Consider the following 20,959-nt stretch of genomic DNA (forward strand, 5'->3'; position numbering starts at 1 on the left):
AGGTGGGTGGAGCCACGGGCATCAAAATTGTGCTGATTCATCTCCATATTTTACATTTTAAACTTTAAGCTCTTTTCTTCCCCCACTAGATATCCTCAGGGTCAATTGAAGATCCAGCAGGTATACAGTTTCATAGTCTCCAAGGCAGCAACATAAAATCATTCAACTTTTTTTTTCACCTTACTTAGAACTTTCAGAGTCCTGATGGCTTGTGGCACAAATCAGAAAACTCAACTGAGTCCCTTGGAGATGTTCACTAGAGTAAAAGCTGCAAGCTAAAAGGGAAGCAGGGCCTTTATTCTTAATTAATTCTTATTTAACTCAAATATCTAGCAATCAGTTGGATGAAAATCTCTCTTTGTTTAACATTAAACAGCTGCTGTTCCATTAATGCCTGTGTGAAGTAATAATCTGGGTTCCCCAAGGAAGACCTCCAGCAAGAAAAATCTGAAAGAAATATCAGATCTTAAAACCTGTGGGTCTTTCTTCTTTAAGAGGTGGGAGGGAGGGAGTAGGGGGTTCAGAAACACTTTGCAAAGCTTTCAGAGGCTTTGCACAGTCACACACTCTTTACGTTTAGAGTTCCTGGCTAGGCACTTCTACATTTCACAGTCAACTGCAGCAGCAAGCTCCATGGATGCACAAACCCCACAACCAGCCTGAAGAGGGTAAGCCTGGCAGGGAAACATAGGGCATAGTCTGAGCAGTTACTGTCTGTCAGATGTGTAGACCTGCAAATTTCCAATTGCAAGAAAGAGACTTGAAGCATCACCTTGGATCAGAGCTCCCCCAGGTGCTAATGGTTTCAGAACCTGAGGCACAGCCTTTAACTGCCCAGCTCCTCCTGTTGATGGTGTAAATCTCACTGTCTGTTAAGGAGAGAACTGCCCAAGCCATGGCAGCACTAGTCAGGTGACACTAATGTCTTGGCTGACAGTGGGGTAAAACAACCATCATTTAGTCCAGTGCAAATGTTATTCTCATTAAGCCTGTGCCAAGCGATTTGCTAGTTCAGCTCATCTGAATTGGCTGTGGGTATCCGAATGCAAAATAAGCACTTTCCCCTCTTTAATTATAGTCTTTATGTTTCATGATTTAGGTTGCTCCTGTCATTGTTTGCAAGGGAGGATGGGTTGCATAACAGTGTGTAACGCGATACAGCTGCAGACCAGGCTGCTCCACCAGCACAAGCCCAAATAGAAAACAGCTTCTTCTGTTAACCAACAGCTGAACAACAGCAGGGAAATCTCACCCATCCCTCTTCCACTGGTAGGGGCAAGAGAAGGCCTGTGGGCTGTCCCTTTGCCCTGTTTATATCCAGCTTATTACAGCCACCAGCATCTTGGCAAGATGCAACAAAATTCTCCCTGGTGGGCCCTGCCTAGGAGAGGAAGCCAAACTGGTTCTGTGCAGAGCGTTGCTTTTGCTGGGAGTGTTGGCCTGTTTATTTGAAGAAAATGGGAAAGTCACCCCAACAATTTCACCAAGTGTCAAACCTGGTAGGTCTCCCTCAGGCAAAAATCCAACCTGTGTCAGCAAGACTGTTGGGTTTGTCTGTTTTGTTTTGTTTTAAGCAAGGCCTGTAGGAGCCAGTCCAGCAACTCTTCAGCCATCGTGTTTGGGTCTGGGATCAGTCTGTACTTGACCAGATCCTCACTCTTCTGAGGCAAATTCTGTGGAAAGAAGGGACAGTGTTACACCAAACAAGCATCAGTTTGCTTTAAGTGCTTCTGGGGCCTGCAGGACGTTCTGAGATCAGAGCCTGGGACCAAATTTTCTTCCTAAGTTCTTCAGTGTAGTTCCTCTGAAGTCACTGCTACCAGACAAGCTATGGAGCATAGCACAGCGTTATGTGGACTCTTGGATGGAGTAACTTATTTTTAGCTCAAAGCTCTACCTTAAGAGTTGCCTGTTCTCATAGTCCAGCACAGCCCTTGGTACCTGTGAAACTTTCCCCACACGAGGTGTTATGCCTGGGTGGTACAATACTAAACTAAATGAATTTAAGAGCATACAACCACTTAAAATGTTGCAGATGCATGTGGATGTTCAGGTTAGTTTGTATGGCACCCTGAAACCCAGTGTTTTAGCAGAAGAAGCTGCACAGATGTAGCCATTTTTAAAATCCATGCAGCTTCTGGGGTAAAAAATACACTGCAACTTACTTGGTTTACTGTTCTACCTAAAATAGAAATTTTAAGTCTGTTGACTGTTATTCTGGAATATGAGGTGTAGGATTTGTCAAATGAAATGAGTAGCTGCACATGCTCTTTGCTGTGCAGCCACAGGCTGGGGAATTCAGAAGCTGATGAGTGCTATGAGATATAGAAAGATCACCTGAAAACCTCACAGGTGCAAATGGACAGCCACAGAGATGTGATCTAGAAATCCTTTTCACACATGGCTCTTAGTTCAGTGTGTTGCACTGACCTATAATGGCAGCTTGGAAGAAGCAACCCATCTAACAGAGCAGTTTTTTAACCTGGTGCATGCCCAAACCTGATCCAAGCACATCCCATAGCGCTTTGGCTACCACGTGCGGATTGCTATTAAAACGACTGCTGCCTACATTAGTCAGGAACATTGCTTACTAAGTATGTTCAGAGTTCTGGTTGTCTTGCGCCCGGCTATTATCTGATCTTAAAAAGCTACCTGGCGTTCCCCTGCCAGTGAAGGCATTGCAGATGACTACGTGTCAGAATTGCAGCTCTCTGCAGATCAGGTTGGTCTGTAGCACATCATTCTCAGTTCAGGCAGCAGGAGAGGAGATGGAAAGCACAAAAAAAGCATCTAAAACATGGCCAGCTAAACACGTGACTTCTATGCCAGTTCAGTTTCCTTGGGACTTTCCCAGCATTCCTACCCCAACTGTTCGCAGCAGTGTTGAGATTCAAGATCTTTTTTTCTGGCCCAGGCATCCTAATAGTTCTTCAGCCTGGCTGCAAAACTACATAAACAACGATGAAACTCTGGCCCATGCAAATCATGGCAAAACTCCCACTGATTTGAATGAAGCCAGGCTTTCACCCCCCACCTTCCAAAATGTACAAATCCAGATTTAAAATACATTTTATAAATAGAGCTCTAAAACTGTTCTTTCCAGGCTGGATAGAAGAGGGAACATCAAAGATTGCAGCCTTGCTGTTTTCATTAAACTTTCACTGAGGCTGGCTAACTGTGATGAAACAACAGTCGTGATCCTGTGTTCTCATTGAGATTGTTATCAAAATTAGCAAAAGTAGTTAAGTCAAAAGAGGGAGAAGACTGTGAATGGAGTTAGGCTCCAGCCCCTGGAACTTTCCTCCAACAGCTCTCAGAGTGCTTGTTTGTCTGCTTAACTGCAATTCATCTTTCGTTCTCCCCTGTCGCTTACAGCCTCCAGTCCTCAGTAGGACGCTAGATTCCTTGGCAAAGAGATGCAGGCTGTGTCGGTACCATTCTTCATACTCCACTGATCATTAACTCATCTGCAAAATTCTGTCCAGATATCTTACTGCTTCTCTTGTGCTGCTCCAATACAGCAGTGTACCTCCAGACAGTCTTAAAGATTTTGGTTTTGGAGAGAAAACCAGAAGAATTCCACAACACTCGATGAGCACCAGGCTTTCCAGGGAGCCCGTGCTGGTTCAGGAATTGCTCCTGAGGGAGCAGCATGCTGTACCTTGCCTGCAGATAAGCAGCAGCAGGGAACTGCATGGTCTGCACTTGGTGAGAAATGTAATCCCTCTAAGTCAACAAGGCAGGCAGGGCACCGATAGCTTTCTCAGAACACAGCAGACATTATTACACGTCTGGTAGTGGACTAGCAGAAGTTGATACTGTGTCTTCGTTACCACAGTAAAGCATTTCACAAATAGAGCTGTCTGAACTCTCTCCAAGTGTTTGGCAAGTCCAGAGCAGTGTCTCTCCGACCACATGCTGCAGGTCTCCTGTGGTCTGCACAAAGCTGATGGAGTTCAAGGGCTGTGCTGTTGTTATTCTTCTTTGTCTACCCTCTAAACCGCATCTAAAGCTGTTCGGAAAGGCAAGTACTTCCCTAACAGGAATCAAAGCAGGATGGGATGTGGCAGAAGCAAGGAGGAAAAGATGGGGGTTGCACTGAATCCAGGGAAAAGGAAGAGGTGCGTTACACCATGAAGAGTCATGAAGAGATCTCTCCACACTCCCTCACCAGAGATTTGCCCCACGCTATGAAAAAGGTCTCAGCTAAGCAGATTTCTTTCACTGAATGCACAAAACCTGTGAGGTCCCAGGGCTCACAGGGACACGTAGCCATTAGAGGGCAGCAGGTCTCTAACACATGCACTGCCGGGTCCCTTTCTGATACAGGATGTCCCAACCAGCAGAACTCACTGGGCAAAGCAAGAGAAGAGGTATTTAATAATCATAAAAAAAGTTCTTTCCTTAAAGAAACACTGTTACCCAAGCACCTACCCGCAGGCAGTACAGCCACATACCAGCCTATGCCAGGAATAAAAGTGTTGTAATGTCTCGTCCTGAATGAGCCATCCGCCATCCTACCCGGCTATTATCCTGAAGATGCAACAAAGAATTAAATTTCTGGCAAACATCCTGACTTTATAGCTGAATGAAAGTCCAGAGTGAAATATTCATCCCATGGGCTGCCCACAGCTTCCAGCAATGAAAAGAGAATAGGGGGAGCAGGGGGAGAAATCTCCAAAACACGTGAGCTGGGAAACTTGTGACCACGACATTATTTGTTTTACCATGAGAACTAACAGCTGACCCTGCCAGCTAGGTATGGTCTCCATTGCTTTATGTCACCTGGTCCTCAGGTGGGTGGCCTGGCCACTGAAGGTGGGGGGTGCTCAGAGCACTGTACCAGCAGAGCATCCCAAGAGCAAGCGGCAGTACCTTCCTGGGGAGGAAAGGCAGGGCTCTGCCCTGGCCAAGCATGCTTCAGCAGGAGGCACAGCTTCACTGGCAGCCCCTCTCCATCCCACTGACCCGAAGGTGAAGTATCTCAGCAGGCATATGTTGCAGGGTGGAAATAAAATCGGACTGGCAACCCAGCAGCCCCTCAGCTCCCATCACCAAGAGTAATCACTCGTCCACTCGCATTGCCAACAGTTTTAGGCAGCAAGATCTTTTAGGCAGCCCAAGACAGAAATTTGAAGCACAACATGATGCTAGTGATTTCAAGTGACAGACACGCCCAGACAGCTTCTCGGCCATGGGCTGTCTCCAGCAGCTGACCACGCTCTGTGCCAGGAACAAAATGTCTGCGGCCTCCTGGGGATGCCCTGCGCTGCTGCAGCACCAGCCCTGGGCAGCCAGATGCGCTCCCAGGCCTCGGTCCCGTGGCCAGTGGCAGCCATCTCCTTCCATACCCCAAAATCCCCCGTCACAGCCATTACAGGGAAACCTTTCGTCACTGGACACAAAACATAGCAGGTGCCCGTATCAATGGCGCTTCTTCCTTCTCCAGGCAGGCAAACTGAGACAACTACGGCTATTGTAACCAATGGGCTGATGGAAGCCCTGTGTGGAGATGAGCACGGCCCTGCTGGCGGGGGCCTGTCCCACACCCCCCCCCAGGCCCAGGGAGGGCAGTGCCAGCTCCGGGCATCTGCATCTCCCGGGGGACAGGGACAGGCCTAGGCCGCGTGTGAGCCAGGCTGTGGGGAGCCAGAGACTGGCCCTGCTGCAGCGCTGCTAGGCCAGGGGCTGATGGCCCCAGGGGGCTGACATGGGGGAGCCTTGGGGGGCTGGTCAGGGACATCAGGGCTGTTGGTGCCCTCAGGGTCCGGGCAGGGTGGGAGCTGCAGCTTGGCTGGGGCACCTCCCCGGCACACCACCGAACGGGCTCATGCAGATACTCCCTGCTGGGGTCTTGCAAGCCCATGGCTGCGGCACCCAGCCTGCGTGCATGGGTAAGCAAAGCAATACAGCCCCCCCGGCAGCTCCCCGAGCCCCCTGCCCTCACCCTACCCTCACCCTGCCAGCAGCAATGCCTGACGTCTACCTAACTTCCCACCCCGGGTTTCTGCATGCCACGTTTATGATGCCCATTTGCTTTTGTGTCAGCATTGTCCTTTAACTGAAATAGCTCCTCTTCCTCCTTAGCATTAACCTCCAGGATGTATTTATAGAGAGCGATCATATCCCTCTCTCAGCCTTCGTGGTGCTGGACTAAATAAGCCAAGCTCTTTTAGTCTACTTTTATAACCTCAGCTCTCCAACGCTCTAATCCCCCTGCTGCCTTTCTTTGCACCTGTTCCAGCGTGAATCAATCTTTTTTGAACGTGAATGACCATAACTGCCCCGCATTGTGCAGATGGCATGTCACATCGCTTTCTACAACAGAATTAGTATTTCCCTCTCTCAAGCAGCAGCGCTTTGCAGCAGGCAGCCGGGGACCTTGCCTGCCTCTTTCCTCACGGACGCAGAGTCATCCTGAATAACAAACCTGGTCCTGAGAAGACCGCAATGTGCTGGGGCAAAACACCCCTTGGTAACAGTGATACGAAGAAGCACGTGATATAAACACAGGAGCATCACATTTTAACAACTAGAAGAAGTTATTTGGGAATAATGCTGTGGACAGGATTTTTTTGAATGTTCAAGAGCCAGAAAAAAATCAAAATTATTTTTCTGTGACAATCTTACACTTAAAAACCTGTCAAGTTTAATATGGGAAAAAAATGTAAAAGGGCTATATGGAAAAGGAGCGTCATGAAACCCGTCCACAGACGGTAAAATTATTCTTACAACAGAAGGGCTAACCAAGTAAAATGTGTGTTACAAAGAACAAACGATAGCCACTGTCCCACATGCCTTTTGAAGCATCTCCAAGTGACTGCGTTACTGTTCCCATGTGGCTGCTGTGCTGCTTTATCTTCCAGCATCCTTTTTGACACCCATCATGATCAATCCCAGTATTTCCATCTTTGATCCTTCCATACTCTGACAGGTAAAAGGAGCCAGTTTTCTCTCTGTACGTGTAGGATTCTGAACATCCACTACTTAGAGCAACTCCAGGGCTTCTCTGCACTCCAGTTTTCAGTGGTGCCCAGCTAGGGATCCCAGACACAGCCCAGATATACTGCACTGGAGCTCGTATCACGTCTGACCAGAGAGCTGCGTTCCTTTTTGAGCCCCCCAAACACCAGATGCCTGCACTGATACAGGAAGGTGACTGTTCCACGTGCTTTCAGCTACTGTCTTTATACTGTCCATCAGGATGTTTCAAAGGGCTGGAAAAGCCAAAAAACAGAGTGTGGACTCTTGTTTTCCAGCAGATCTGGGGAGGAGCTGAGGCAAGGTACCTTCTGCCCAGCCTCTTTGAGACCTCCCTGCATTAGGAAATGATCTTAGTGCCACCAAAAAAAATAAGGGTAATATTGCAAAGCCACAAATCTTCAGGCCCTTCCATTGCATCACGAGCACAAGCATTTTTCTTCCCCCATTTGTTTTCGGTACTAGACGGGTCTTGTCTGTTTACCAAAGGCGACCCCAGGGGAGTGCGTGCTGACCTGCCGGGGGGGACCAGTGCCCTCCCTCCTGCCATGCGGCCGCCCATGCCCAGCCCGCTCTGCTGCTGTCACTAGAGGCCACTCTCCGAGCTGCTAAGAGCAGCCAGCAGCTGTGTCTTGTCACTGTCCTCCCCTCCCGCCCCTGCCTGCTGCCCTGCTCGCTGGAGCTTAGCTGGGAACCGGAGGGGAGAGCTGGGAGGGAGGCAGAGACAACTGGCAGGGATGAGGAGCAGGGCTGGTAGTGGCTGCGAGCTGTGGGAGGGGGGAAAGGAGAGGAGCTGAGGCTGGGAGAGGGAGAAGAAAAACATGCTGCTGCAAGTCCTTCCCCCATGGAGCCTGAAAAGTAGAAAGCTGATTGCTGACAGGGAAGATTAGGAGGCCCTCCCTTGCCCCTGCCAGCCCTTTTCTGCAGAAAACTGCCGCTCGGGTCCTGCCCTGGGACCTGTGGCAGAGCAGAGCTGGACCGGGTCGTGGGAACGGAGGGGCCTCCAGCTTGCTCCAGCGCAGATGGGGTGCAGGCTGCGTACACCTGATTTTCATCTTCCCCCAAATTACAGCTGGAGGTAGCACCCCTTGGGCTGCGCATCACCCCAGGGTGTCCTCAGCAAGTGAGGATCCATAAAGGAGAAAAGGGGAGGAAGAGGAGGAGGTGCTGGGGAAGGCAGAGAGCAAGTGAGGCCAAGATGGGCCCTTGCCCCCAGAGAATCCCAGCAGACAATTCTGAGACGCTCTCCTTAATATAGCACCGTCTACCCAGCTATTTTCTCCTCTGGCTCGCACACAGTGATCTCCACATTACAATCAGCGAGGCTGGCATACTTGAGCTAGCTGCAGCCGAGCAGGGTCGGGCAGGGAGCAATCACAGCAGAGGCACAGCAGCGAGGACTTCAGCCCCGGCTCGCAAAGGCAGCCAGTTCTCCAGGTCCCTGAACTGTTTTTTTGCTGAAGGCCATGCTGCTTCCTCTTCCCTGCTTTGACCTGTACTGACTAGATCTGCCAGCGTGTGCTGCCTTGCACCCGTTTCAGAGCAGCCTGGTCCCTGGGAGCATGGCTTCATACAGCAGGGGCTGGTGTGTTGCATAAAGAACAGGTAGACTCGGACACAGGACTAAGAAACAGTTTGGCAGGTCTCGTAATTTTGTCACATCACATTATTCTGTATTTTCTCATCCCACCTCAGAGACAAGAGCTTCATTCTTTTGCACAAACATCACTTTACAAAAGAAGCCAGTAAGAAGAACACATTTGTAGTTTGCTGTTTATTTATTTCTCCGAGCCTTGCAGTTTTGAAGGCAAATTAATTTTTCTCTGGTTCAGGATGGTGGTAGAAGGAATATTAAAAGACAGCACATGTCTGTTCTTGGAGGGTGTGCTTGACTACATCTTTTTATCTTCTGGGTTTTTTTATCTATGCAGACTTTGTGCTCTCTGATGCAGAACCAGGACTTCACCTGTTTCTATGTTTACCCTGCATCTCAAAAAGTTTGAGCTGCCATACAAATAATAATTACAACCTTTTATATGGCTGAGCAAAAGCCTTATTTTTCTTTTCCCTAAAATGGGTGTGACACAGGGACAGCCTGGGCAAAGTTTGCAAAACATTTTGTACTGTGTGCTGATTGCTCCATCTTTCAGACCGAATTAGGGCTCTCAAGAAGAGAGGGAATTTGCCAGGGAAGTTCCAGCAAGGACCAGTGACTTGCCTGGCACAGGGGAAGCCTGTGCTTTCCCTGCAAAGATAGCATGATGTCCATCTACATACACTGAAACAAAACCTGATGATAAATTTCCTCTCATATGAAGTAATCCTATAGCACAAATCAAGATTAATTGACATCCTCGTGCCTACCACAGCTGCACAAACGGTTGGTACAGCACAAGTGGGGCCTATTCGCTAATCGTGAAGCAGCTCAGAGCAGACCTTGGATTACTGTGGTCTATGGTAATATATCACTTTCCATAAAAAGAAAAGAACATTGTGCTCTCTTTCCCAATACCGTTTCACCCCAGTTCATCAGTTGCCCAGCAGCCACCCTCCTCTCCCAACACTTGCATGGCAGAAAGAGCAGCTTTTAATCCTGGAGAAGTTCTGTTGCACTAAACTAAAGCAAAAGGAGCAGGGAGAAGCAGCTGGGTTCAAGGTGAAGTTTTTTGACAATGGGGGGGGAGGGGTGGAAATCAGTATTATGGGAGTTTCCAGGTTTACAGAAGTCTAAAGGCCATTCTGTCCTTTCCAATGTCTTCAAAGTGCTCAGCAGCAACAGGGACAGGGAGAATATTTGATGGAGTGGACTACTCTCTGCTTAGACAAATTTCATCTCTCACTAAACACTCAAAGATGCTGTTGAGTTACTGCTCTGTTTCAGTTACAGTAGCCTTTTAAGGCACATACGTTATGTTCTTGTGTTGTGAAACCGATCATTTCGCAAACTGGCTCAAGTTTTCAGTCATTTTGCAAAATGCCAGGAGATAATAGGTATGCACATGAAATCCTCACCCTCTGGCTATTACTAACTCCCTAACTCAGAGAGAGATACAAAACTATTCTTATGTTCATTTCTACAACCAGGCAATCTTTTGTAATTACTTCTAAAGCAGGTCAGCAACAACAATCCCTTGACAGAGCTAAGGAGCATTTTCACAGCTGAGCATTGTAACATCAGCCATTGCATTTCAATCTTGCCCGTAACATCTGCCTTTGTCTCCTGGTGTTCTGGCTCACCACAACTCCATCACGCAAGCTGGCCTCCCCCAAATGAGCATTGATCAACTGTCTGAATCAATCATAAATGTTTCTTTCCATTAACCGCAAGAAAACTAAAGAAGCCATCACAGAGAGAGTGCATTTCAAGGGGCCCAAGCACAAGGAACTATATGCCAAGAGAAATACATCAGTTCCCAGATCCAGGATGGAGACACCACTGTCTTGGTACACATTCTGCAGGGGAGGATCAGGATCATACACTGAATGTCAGTCAACAGTGCAACACCGTTAGGAAAAAGGCAAACAACGTGCTGCATGTATAAACAGGAAAAAATCCCTCAATGCAAGTGAAGTAATCCTTCCACCCCAGACTAACCAAGGCTGGAGCTGGACTGCTCTCTGGTTTTGGACACAACTCTTCAACACTAACCAACTGGAAAGAGTCCAGAAGAGAGGTGTGAGATAGACCAGAGGTCTAGAAAACATTAGTGATGAAGGACCATAAGACCTGCATCTGAGAACATTTGAGTCAATACAAAGTCAGTGGAAGCACAGTCACCCACAGTATAATCTATTTTTGATAGCTGCAGTGCACCAGGATGCCCAGGGTGCCAGCGCTCGCAAAAGTAGCGCAATTACAATGCCAGGCAGCTTGTGAATGTCTCCTGCTTTCTGTCATTTGGTGTGGTGATGGAGAAGAGAAATCAAGCAGTGAGGTAAAAAGTCTGCAATTTGTGTCAGAAAGAGACTACACTTTTAGTCTCTTTTGTGTGCAAAGTCAAAGAAAACTGCAGTCATTCCACAAAATTATTTTACAGGATGACTAACCCCCATATGAAAATACTTCTAAAAATTGGGCCATGCTGTCATAATACCTGGACGGTGTGTAATCCCAGCGCTCAGCGGAGACTACCAAGGGCAGCTTGCCCCTTTTGCAAAGGGGCAGAAAGCTCCAAAAGCTGATTTACATGATTTGACCACAGAAAACACAGGAGCCTTTGGCTGAATCAAGATCCAAAATGAAATCTTCTGAAGTTCAAGCCCACTGCCCTCTTCTGTGCACTCCCCACCTTTCATCCTGTTCTTGTTTCTATTCATCCATTAGTGCAAGTAGTGCTGTAACTATACATTGCCCAGCACAGCAAACTACCTGAATCCTATGGGAGGTAGCACAGCTTATTCCCCCAAAACAGGGCTAAAGCTAGTCACTTCTGACCTTGCAGGGAAATTCATATTCAGAATCCAGGCTGGCGGCTGAAATCACCTCTGACCCCAGCCCTTGCAAGGCGGATGAGCACCCATACAGTCTGCACCAGATCAGGGAAAGCCTTTCCTCACTGCTGACATGTAGGCAGAAACCAAACATGAAAATATCAAGAAATATCAAGAAAAAATATCTGGTTATCATAGGCCTTGAACAGGGCAGAAAAGGCCTTGCTGCTTTCTGTTTAAATCCTTGCTTGGCTCAAGGCATGTGTGTACATAACTTTCATTTCCTCTCCTCCATCCCTGTGCTCACCCAAGCACACATTTCCCTGGAAGAGGTCTGCCTGGCACTCCACAGGGTTGTTTTTTGACTATAACAGCCTCTCTGATAGGAAAAGAGAGATGTCTGGAGTCAGACTTTTCCTAGCAGCTCTCCTCTGGTGCCAGCCGGACCCTCTAACGAGAACTGCTTCCACATGGCTGCTGGCGCTGCAGTGCAGTGGTCCCCAGGCTGGCTGCCTGAGGTGACAGGGACATGCATAGCTGCAGCAGTGCAGGGCAGCAGGGGCTGCAAAACTCTGCCGGGCAAGCTAGGAGAATGCTTCGGGGGTGAGCCCAGCACTGCACTGCCCTGGCTGTGCTGACAGGCCAGCCCAGGCTGGGGAGGATGCCGGCGGGGCAGATTGATTGCAGTGCAGACACATCCCGAATTTCTGAGCCTGCCCGGTCAGCCTCAGGACTCGGCACTGATGCATCCCCAGAGAAATCTGAAAAAATAACTGATTCCATAAAAGTAGCCTATTGGCGTTAACTTCCAAAAGGCTTTTTTGCTCCAGTTTATGCTGACAAACGCAAAGGCTCTGCCCTCCCAGGGGGGAGCTATCGCAATGGTCTCATCCCACCAGGACCCGTGGCTGCCGAGGCGGAGGTGCGGATTTACAGCACTGGCTTTTGCGGAGTATAATGCTGAGCCTCAGGGATCAGGGGTTATGACATTTTTATGGCCTCTCTTCTCCCCCTCATACGAATATGAAGCAACCGTAAGGAAAAACATCTGGTTTCACTTTTCTTTTCTCCACCACTGTTCCCATCTGACAAAACCTTCAAAACTTGCCAGTGCTCTAGCGAGCCGCGTGTGCCAGCAGCCTGCAGGAGCCAAGGCTTTTTTGGTGTCATCGCAAGCAGGAGGTACACTGCCCTGGGAAGGACCAGCTCCTTCGTTTCTAGAAGGCAAGGCTACCCAGACCTTGTCCCACTGACGGGCGCACTGGCAGCCCTCCTCCATTGCTAGAGCAGGCCGAAGAGTTGCTAAAAGGCTGCCCCTCCATCTTGATCTCATTACAGCCTGCATCTCCAGAGGGAAACACGGGCCACTGCGGGGAATGCTGTGAAAGGAGGCAACCCCTGCTGCAGGCAGGGAAAGCAAGCTGCGAGAAGTCCTGCCTCCTCTCAGAGTCCTCAGAGGGGTTCTTGCAGGGTGGCAAAATAGGCTCATTTTATTTCTGAAGAGCAGTGTGCTGAGGAAGGCTTGTGCCTGCCTCTGTGCTCGGGGCTAGTCTACACCAGAAAAGAAAGACAAGCCCAAAAATCCAGGTGGAGGCCCCCACCTGCAGGAGCTGCCTGCAGAGCTCCTGGCACCAGGTGGGACCCACATTGCCATCATGAGAAGCGGCATAACTACAAACTCCTTGGCCAGGCCGGCAAAGGTGGCCATGTGCCTGTTTCCACAGCTAGACACAGAGAACATGGTGTAATCTGTTCCCTCAGGTTATCTTATTTATCCGAGAAAAGACAAAATATTTCCAGGAATCTGAATGCATTTCTCCCTTATCTATAGGAGAGGAGGGCATCTGTGCAACAGGCACTGTAGCGGCTCAGGAAAACCTCCAGAAATAATCTCCCGCTCTGTCTCCCATCTCAGGACCTCCCATCTTCAAACCCCCAGAGGAAGCCAGGTGGACTATTGTGACACTTGTCCCTAAAGAGGGACAATTGCTGAGTGCTGGCCCTGGGGACATGTGGTCGAGTACTACCAGCTGCCATAGAGGCCGTGAGATGTGAGGGTGCTTCGCAGGGATGAGGTCCCAGGACTGCACGGCAATGGAGATCATATGTTAAGCATTAGAAACAAATCTTAACAGTGGAGCACCCAAATAATGAAACTGGCCTCCAAGGAAGGTCTCTGAGAGGCAGGAGCCAAAAGGGCTCCTGGAGGAGGATATTGAACATCAAGGCATGCAAAGAAAATGTCTGTTCTGTGCTGTGGGCTGCAAGAGAAGACCCAGGGTATTGTTTTCCAGTTTCTTTCTCTCTCCTTGACTGCCCTTCTTGCCTATGCCAATAAAAAAAAAACACCACTCCCTCCTCTTATTCTTTTTCTTTGTTTACTTAACTTTTTTTCCTCATAGCAACTGCATAAAGCTGAAGCCATCTGCTATTTCCAAGTAACCAAGACCATTATTCACTGAAGGCACTGGTCTGGATCCTAATTGCTGCTGGTCTTATACTCAATACAAGTGTTGCAAACAGCTGTAAATATCTCTGTACAGGTCTCCACTCATGTCAAGCTGACCCTAATTCTAACAAACTCCCCTAGGATACAAATAAAAGTTCATCCACACACTGCCAGAGAAAATAGGTGTGCTGGGTACGCTCTGGAAGGACAAACAGCAGCAAGAGCAGAGATAGGGCAGAAATGCAGTTTTACATCCTTTCCTGAGGCTTGCAAAGGGGAAGCAGGTGATAGGAGTCAGTGGTCACCAGTATCTGCAGGCCACGTGACAGGATGAAGAGACCTTCCAGCTGCGTGACACTAGGACAATGAGGACTTTCCAGATCATGTCACAGTGCCCAGAGAATGTTTGAGGAGGAGGCTGGAGCATCCCCCTTTCCACATTACCCTTCCAAGCTTTGTTCCAGGCATGCTGCTATTCAGGCATCACCCGATTTCTTCATCCTGTTTCCCTCTATTCACACAAAGGGCCTGTGTTTCATATGAACCTTTGTTTGAGGCTAAAGAGCATCACAACTGCCAGGTAACAACACTGCATCATGCGGGTGACGAGGTCAGCGTAAAACCCCTTCTAAGGAGGAGATGTCTGTGCTTTGCACTTCTCCTTGGCAGAGTCACAGAAAGGAGAAAAGGACAGGGCACCAAAGCACATGATGAAGTGCAAAATACAGTGCTTTTGTTTTTAATCTACTTCACTGTCATAACCAAAGGAATGCAAGGAAAAAAATTCATAGTGCAAGAACCTGGCTATTTCTCAACAAAAAAAAAGATAGTCACTAAAATATCTTTTTGTGTTTTTTTTTTTCTTTTCAAAATACAGTCCAAGTCAGAGATGAGGGGGGAGGGACGTCCAATTTCTTACTAGCTCCCCAGAGAGTTAGGCACTTATAACACTCCCTCATCTTTTATTGCCCTTATTCTACAGATCCTGCCCATCCCCTGTGTGATTTTACACTGCCCTTCTGCTCTCCTTCCCATCTATCACACGGTATCTCCCTTTTCCGGTCGCTTCCTCCTCTTCTCTGATCCACTCATGCATTCCAGCTTCCCTCGCTCATCCCAAAGTTTGTTGGAACATCAACATTCCTCCGATGCCTTCAGCTCCTCATCCCACGTGGCTGCCTGCACCCTGCCAAGGGGTTCCCATCCTGACAGTGGGGCTGCGGGAGCCTAAACCGCTGCTTCTCACGGCTGAGTCGATTCAGCCACACAGAAGAGCAGAAACTTTGGTGAGAGATTTCACCTTAGCTGGGGGAGGCAAAGAAGGCACAGTGTGAAAGTCCACTGCTACATACCAGGAGGCAGAAATCAGTACAGCTGGTACTGTGTGTTCAGCTCTCAGCCAAAGTCCTTTCTCTCAAGGTTGTGCTGACAGACTACAAAAACAACGGCTGAAAGCACAGCATGAATGCGAGCGATGGGGAGCTCGCCCCAGAAGTAAGAATCTGTGAAGAGGAAGGTTTAATGTGTTTTGTTTATATGTCAAGCCCTTGGAAGGGACTTGTCAGGGGGGAGAATGAAAGGTGTTAATCCAATGCACACCTAATGCTTCTTGATGCACATGTGTATTTCTCCCAGCTTTTCCACATAAGTGCTCTCTTTAAGACTCAGTCCTTAATGACATTTCAGAAGGGCAACCCAGACTCCCCCATATGCTGCAAATGAAGACATGTGGCAAGCAAATTTTTACCAGAAACAAATATTTGCCATCGTTCTGCATAGCTGCTATGCCACACTACATTCTTCCTGGCACACTAGAGTGGATAAATATTCTCGGAATAGTAAGTCGATTTCTGCCATTGCAAACAGCTGACAAACACTTCAGGCCACTGAACCCTGGGTCTTCATTTCTTCTTGTCAAGTTGGAGGCCCTACCCCAGGTCGGACTATGCACACAGCTGGCTTCTCGTGTGCTGGCGGGATGAAAGAGCTGGAGAGTCAGATAAATAATAGTTGTTAGAAAGGTACAGACACCCAGCATAGTGAAACCTGTGTTAAGGGCTTCAGGCACATGCCCTGTACTGACTAGCTGCCTCGGAGGATCTCTCAAGATTTCCACTGCCATTTCATTTAATCACTTGCTCAAGTGCCACGTCAACCGGGCAAATGAATTCCCTCTATTCCCCTATGCCAAGTTTCACTCCAGCATGTCAAAACCACTGCCCTACACTGCAGCATTCCTTTCCAAGTGAACTATTCCCCCCCTCCCTCCCGCGGGTCCCGCTGATGGCAGCTCGAGCTTGTATAACTGCGCGCTCCCTCCTTGACAATAGCGAGAACCAGGATTTCCTGGTATGCCAGAAATGGGTTTGCCACTCCTGCCTGTTTGAAAGGGGTGGGACAGGAGGCGAAGCAGCCATCGGGTGTTACAGTTCTGGGTTGTGTCTGTGCACCTTGACATCCCGCCAGGCTATAATAAGAGAGACCTGCAGGGAGCAACATATGTCAAAGTTGGTAATTTTCCTTCCTGCCTTCAGTCCTCAAAACCGCCTCAACTGGATCAACGCCCGCCTGGTTCCTTCTTTGGATAGCCAACGAAGCATGCACACCGCAGGAGCGGCTGCCAGCTCCGCTGGAAAATGTACAGACCGAGAGATCACCTGTGAGTGTGCAGCCTTGGCGTGAGCTGCTCTGCACGTCTGCAGCTTGACAATGCTGCTGCGGCTTTGGGAGGCAGCAGCAGCCAACCACAGGACCAACCGGCCACTGGCAATCCACAGCCAGAGGTGCCTCTAAAAACATGCTCCCTGCAGTGGGGAGACCTTGCAGAAGCTTCCCAAACCTCCCTTCATTTTTAAGCTGTACTCTGCTAAAAACTCCTCCTCTACCCTTCCCTTCCATGGCAATTTCCAGCTTCCCTGAACAGCCATGGTGTCAGTCTACATCTGGAAGGGGCACCCCTGGACCATTTGCAGCTGGATTGGAGCCAGATGTAGGAAAGGCTTGAAAGCTCCCTTGCACTGTCTTCTGTCAGGCTCCCTTAGCACATGCTACACTCATACCAAGACCGCAAGTGACTTCAGGTTGTGCTTACTTGCGCTGCCCTGCCACACCAGGCATTCAGCTCTGGTGCTGGGGAGCTGGTCTTGGAGAACTAATAGGTGCCATTTTCTGTGGGGGGCCCCAGATTTGGCCTCCCAAGCAGGATTATCAAAAATTGCACAAAAAAGCCCCAGTCTCTTGCAGAGACCTCTTGCAGAGGTTTCGGTAACTTGTAAAGCATTCAAATTGTTAACTGCTTCTAAGGACATAATTCAGATGCTGCATCATTTGAGGCTGTCCCATCCTTCATCAGTGCCAAGCTGGCTTAAGATTTCTTGTGAAGAAAACCAAATAATTCACCTGACCAGCAATCTTTGAGCTCCTAGAGCTGCCAAAGCAGATCTGCTTTGCCTGTTCTCCTTCTTCCTGTCCCCCTTCTCCCCAGCTACTCACAGATGCATGTGGCCCACTTCACACTTTCTAAGACCCTATGTGAATAACGGATTTGCATTCCGTTTATTTCTGTGATGTTAATTCCAGGAGGAAAGGGACCATCAGTGTTGTTATCACATTACCAGTTTTCTGCATTGACCGTAGCCAGGCTCACAGCACTTGCTCGATGCTGGGATGCTCTTGTAGCTGGCAGTGGAGAGTGCAGCAGCTCCTTTGACAGGAGCAAGAAAGACCACATAATCACGCCAACTAATTCAGCTAATTTATTTTTAAATGCCATATTGAGGCAGGCACAGCATGACCGGAGAAGTGTAAACACTCCAAGATCTAGAAGGCTCTCCGAGCTGTGTGTCTCTTTATGCCTCTGACTGTCTCTCAGTTGTCTCGTCGAGCGATTAAGAAAACCCTGTTTAATCAGACTCAGGTCCTGCAATCTGTTAAGTGAGACACTATGGGGACCAGGTATTGTAAAGTATTGCGTAACAGAATTGCCTTTGATTTAGGGTACTCTGTGCAGCATGTCCCGTTGCCATCTTTCACAGCGATCAGAAAGAGGCTTTAAGGCTCCCTTTCTCTTCGGAGGGTAGTGACTCACTGCGGTGGATGAGTGGGCCACACCGACCCTCTGCATCCCCCCAGCTCTGACTCACAGGCTGGGATTATAAGGTCATGTTTAGGATTACATGCAAGCACTCTTCCAGAAACCTCCTTCTCTCCCGCCTCTGTCAGTATCTTTGCTTACAGAGGTTGTGTACTCTCTTGGATGTGGCAGAAAGGATGGAAATTCAGGGAATCCCCGGACAGCTTACAACTGTATAGCCAGGTGTCTGATCAAAGGTACCTATTGATCCACTTGGTCAGTGACACCCAAGCACATAAAGATGGGATGACATAAATCCATCCATCCACGTGCCAGGAAGTCTCTTCATAGTAAAACAAAAGTGTGTATTGGCAGTTGGTGGAGGCGGGTGTTTTGCAGGATGTCTGACACTTCTGAGTGGGCCCTCCTGATGGCAGGGAGCAGGGGCATCATTTTACAAACGTTTGAGACGATGTGCTTTGTGCTTTTGGAAGCAGTCACATGTCTGTTGTGGTGGGATGGCAACCTTATTCCTTGAAGGCATCACTCGAACTGCGAACCCAGCAAGATGCATCTCAGCACAGCAGCTTGGGGCCAGGGCCCTTCTGCCTGCCTATGCCAGAGGTGGCTGCAGGCAGGAGGAGAGGGAGCGAGCTCCAGGAATGCCACCACCACCAGCAGTGCCATGGGCAAGGGCAGGGCCGCATGCACCACAGGGCGCTGGGATGGGGACAGCAGGGAAGGGGAGGCCCCTTAATGGGAGGGTGCTGATGACTGCTTTACTCTGAAGATATAGTGGCGCTGGAAATCAGGGATGGTGGGAGCAGAGCCAGTTGCCTCCCCCTGGCAGGGTGGTTTCACTTGCTTTCATAACACCCCTGGCTAAGCAGTACCTGCCATTTTGGAAGAACATCTGCAGTGGCCCTAGGGGATGCATACCCAGCTCTGCTTGGGAAACACCTCCCTGGGTGCTTCAGGGTGTCACCCAGGCTACTGCTGCTGACATACCTGACCCACTTTTACGGGGATGGATGCAGTCACACACAAACATCAGCGTTTGGAAAGTGACTCAGAGAGTCAGCTACAGACTTTAATGAAAAGCATTTTAAAATGAAAGAGGAAGAGCTGACATCAAAGTGAGCAACAGAGGACCCAGAAACTGATGGATTTCACACTCCGTTGATTGTTTCAGTTAATTACACGGAAGACGCTGTGAAAGTGTGTGTACCAGACTGCTCCCCCACACACAGCTGGAAGCTCAACAGTCAGTGAGGCCACAGGAATCAGATGTTGCGGAGGATCCAGTTGCACCATACATTTCCACATCTTGCTCAAGCTTCCCAGGTGAGTGTCTGGGTTTTGTTTCTGCAGTACCACGCCGTGTGCCCAAATTCATCAGGGACGGGCGTGTTCATGCCTGCTACCAGCCTGCTGCATTTGCCTCCCCGCAGGGGAAGCAGGGAGGAAGCAGAGAAATTGTTGGGTTTGCATTTCACAACTGCCTGCACAATCCAGGTTGCTGCGCACATCCCGTGGCGCAGCCCCACATCCCATGGCTCAGCCCCACATCCCGTGGCTCAGCCCCACATCCCATGGCTCAGCCCCACATCCAGTGGCTCAGCCCCACATCCCATGGCTCAGCCCCACATCCAGTGGCTCAGCCTCTCGGGCACAAGTGCGATGGGAAGCAGGAGGGAGTGTTTACACAGCTCGCTGGCCACTCTGCATTTACTATAGCAACCCCCAAGGGTCAGTTTATAGTAGGAGAGGAAGTTCACATTTGGGGAGTTCAGTTTTCCAACGCCAGCATCAAGCATGGCTGAAAAACAAAAGGCCAGGCGGTGGGAGGAAACACATTTAGAGGAGCTTCCTATGTGCAAAACCACCCAAGCTTTTTCTCAGTCACCAGGAGATGCTGCATTCCTTTCCCCTCAGTCGAAGACACCCTGCCATTCGGCTGATGCCTGTGCCGGAGGGGTATCTCTCCCCTCCCACAGATGCCTGTGTACGTTTGAGAGCTGGGCAGCTGTAGATCAGTGCAACATGGAGCCATGCTTTCAGAAACACCACCGTGCTGGCATCCCCAAGCTGAGACCCACAGGACCCACATCCAGAGAGTACTCACTGCACGCTCTGACTATGCAAAGGCTGTTTGCAAACCTTTGCAACGACTGCCATGGCAGGAAGAAATAATAGGCACTGGTCTTTCTGATCTGGAGGTAACCCAGCAGATGTCCATGCACTCAGACTTGGGTGCCCTATGTGGAGACACATGGTTTTTTGAACTTACCATGCTGAGCCTTAGTCTGCATAGGTACCCTGATTAAATCTAAAACAAACTACAGACATCTCTGAGGTGGTGCCTAGGGAAACACCCACTCTCCAAACAGTGCCGTCTTCTCCAGGCAGCTCTTCTCGACCTGTATGGCTCCTTGCTCTGTTGTATCTCACTACCAGAATGTCCTGAATACTGCCCAAGAGCTGCAACAGCATCTGTCAGCTGTTGTTATAACAGTGGGACAGTGTCAGAGTGCAGTCACCCTGGGGAATTGTGTTTTCTCAGGGAAAGAGGTAATAAACACAGCATCTCCTCAGCCACAAGGGAAAACAGTCTGTGGCCTGAAGTTGTTCTCTCCCCAGCAGTTCCCATCGCTGAGTCTGAAGCAGCAGAAGAGAAAGGGCTCGATGGGGCACTGGGGACTACTTTAAAGAAAGGTCCACCCCCAGCTGAACAAGTCCAACACTAGGTGGGAAGCCCAGTGAATCCCAGGGAGGTGTGTGGATTGCAGAGTGTCAGGACTGTGCTTCCCAAGGCCCATTTCCCCCTCTAAAATGACAAGTTACATCAGCTAGGGATCTTTCTAATAAAGCTGCTGCTTCTGCCTCTGAAGATCTGTCCACCAGCTCTTGGCTGCTGGCCCGCTGGGAGCTGAGCTGGGTAATGGCGTGCTGCTCTGGAGCCTGCTGTGCAGGCAGAGCTTGGGGTAGCACGGCTGTATCCCAAAGGACCAAGTTCAGCAAAGAGG

This window comes from Falco rusticolus, chromosome 3 (genome assembly GCF_015220075.1).
Source record: "Falco rusticolus isolate bFalRus1 chromosome 3, bFalRus1.pri, whole genome shotgun sequence".
In the NCBI taxonomy this organism is placed as follows: Eukaryota; Metazoa; Chordata; class Aves; order Falconiformes; family Falconidae; genus Falco; species Falco rusticolus.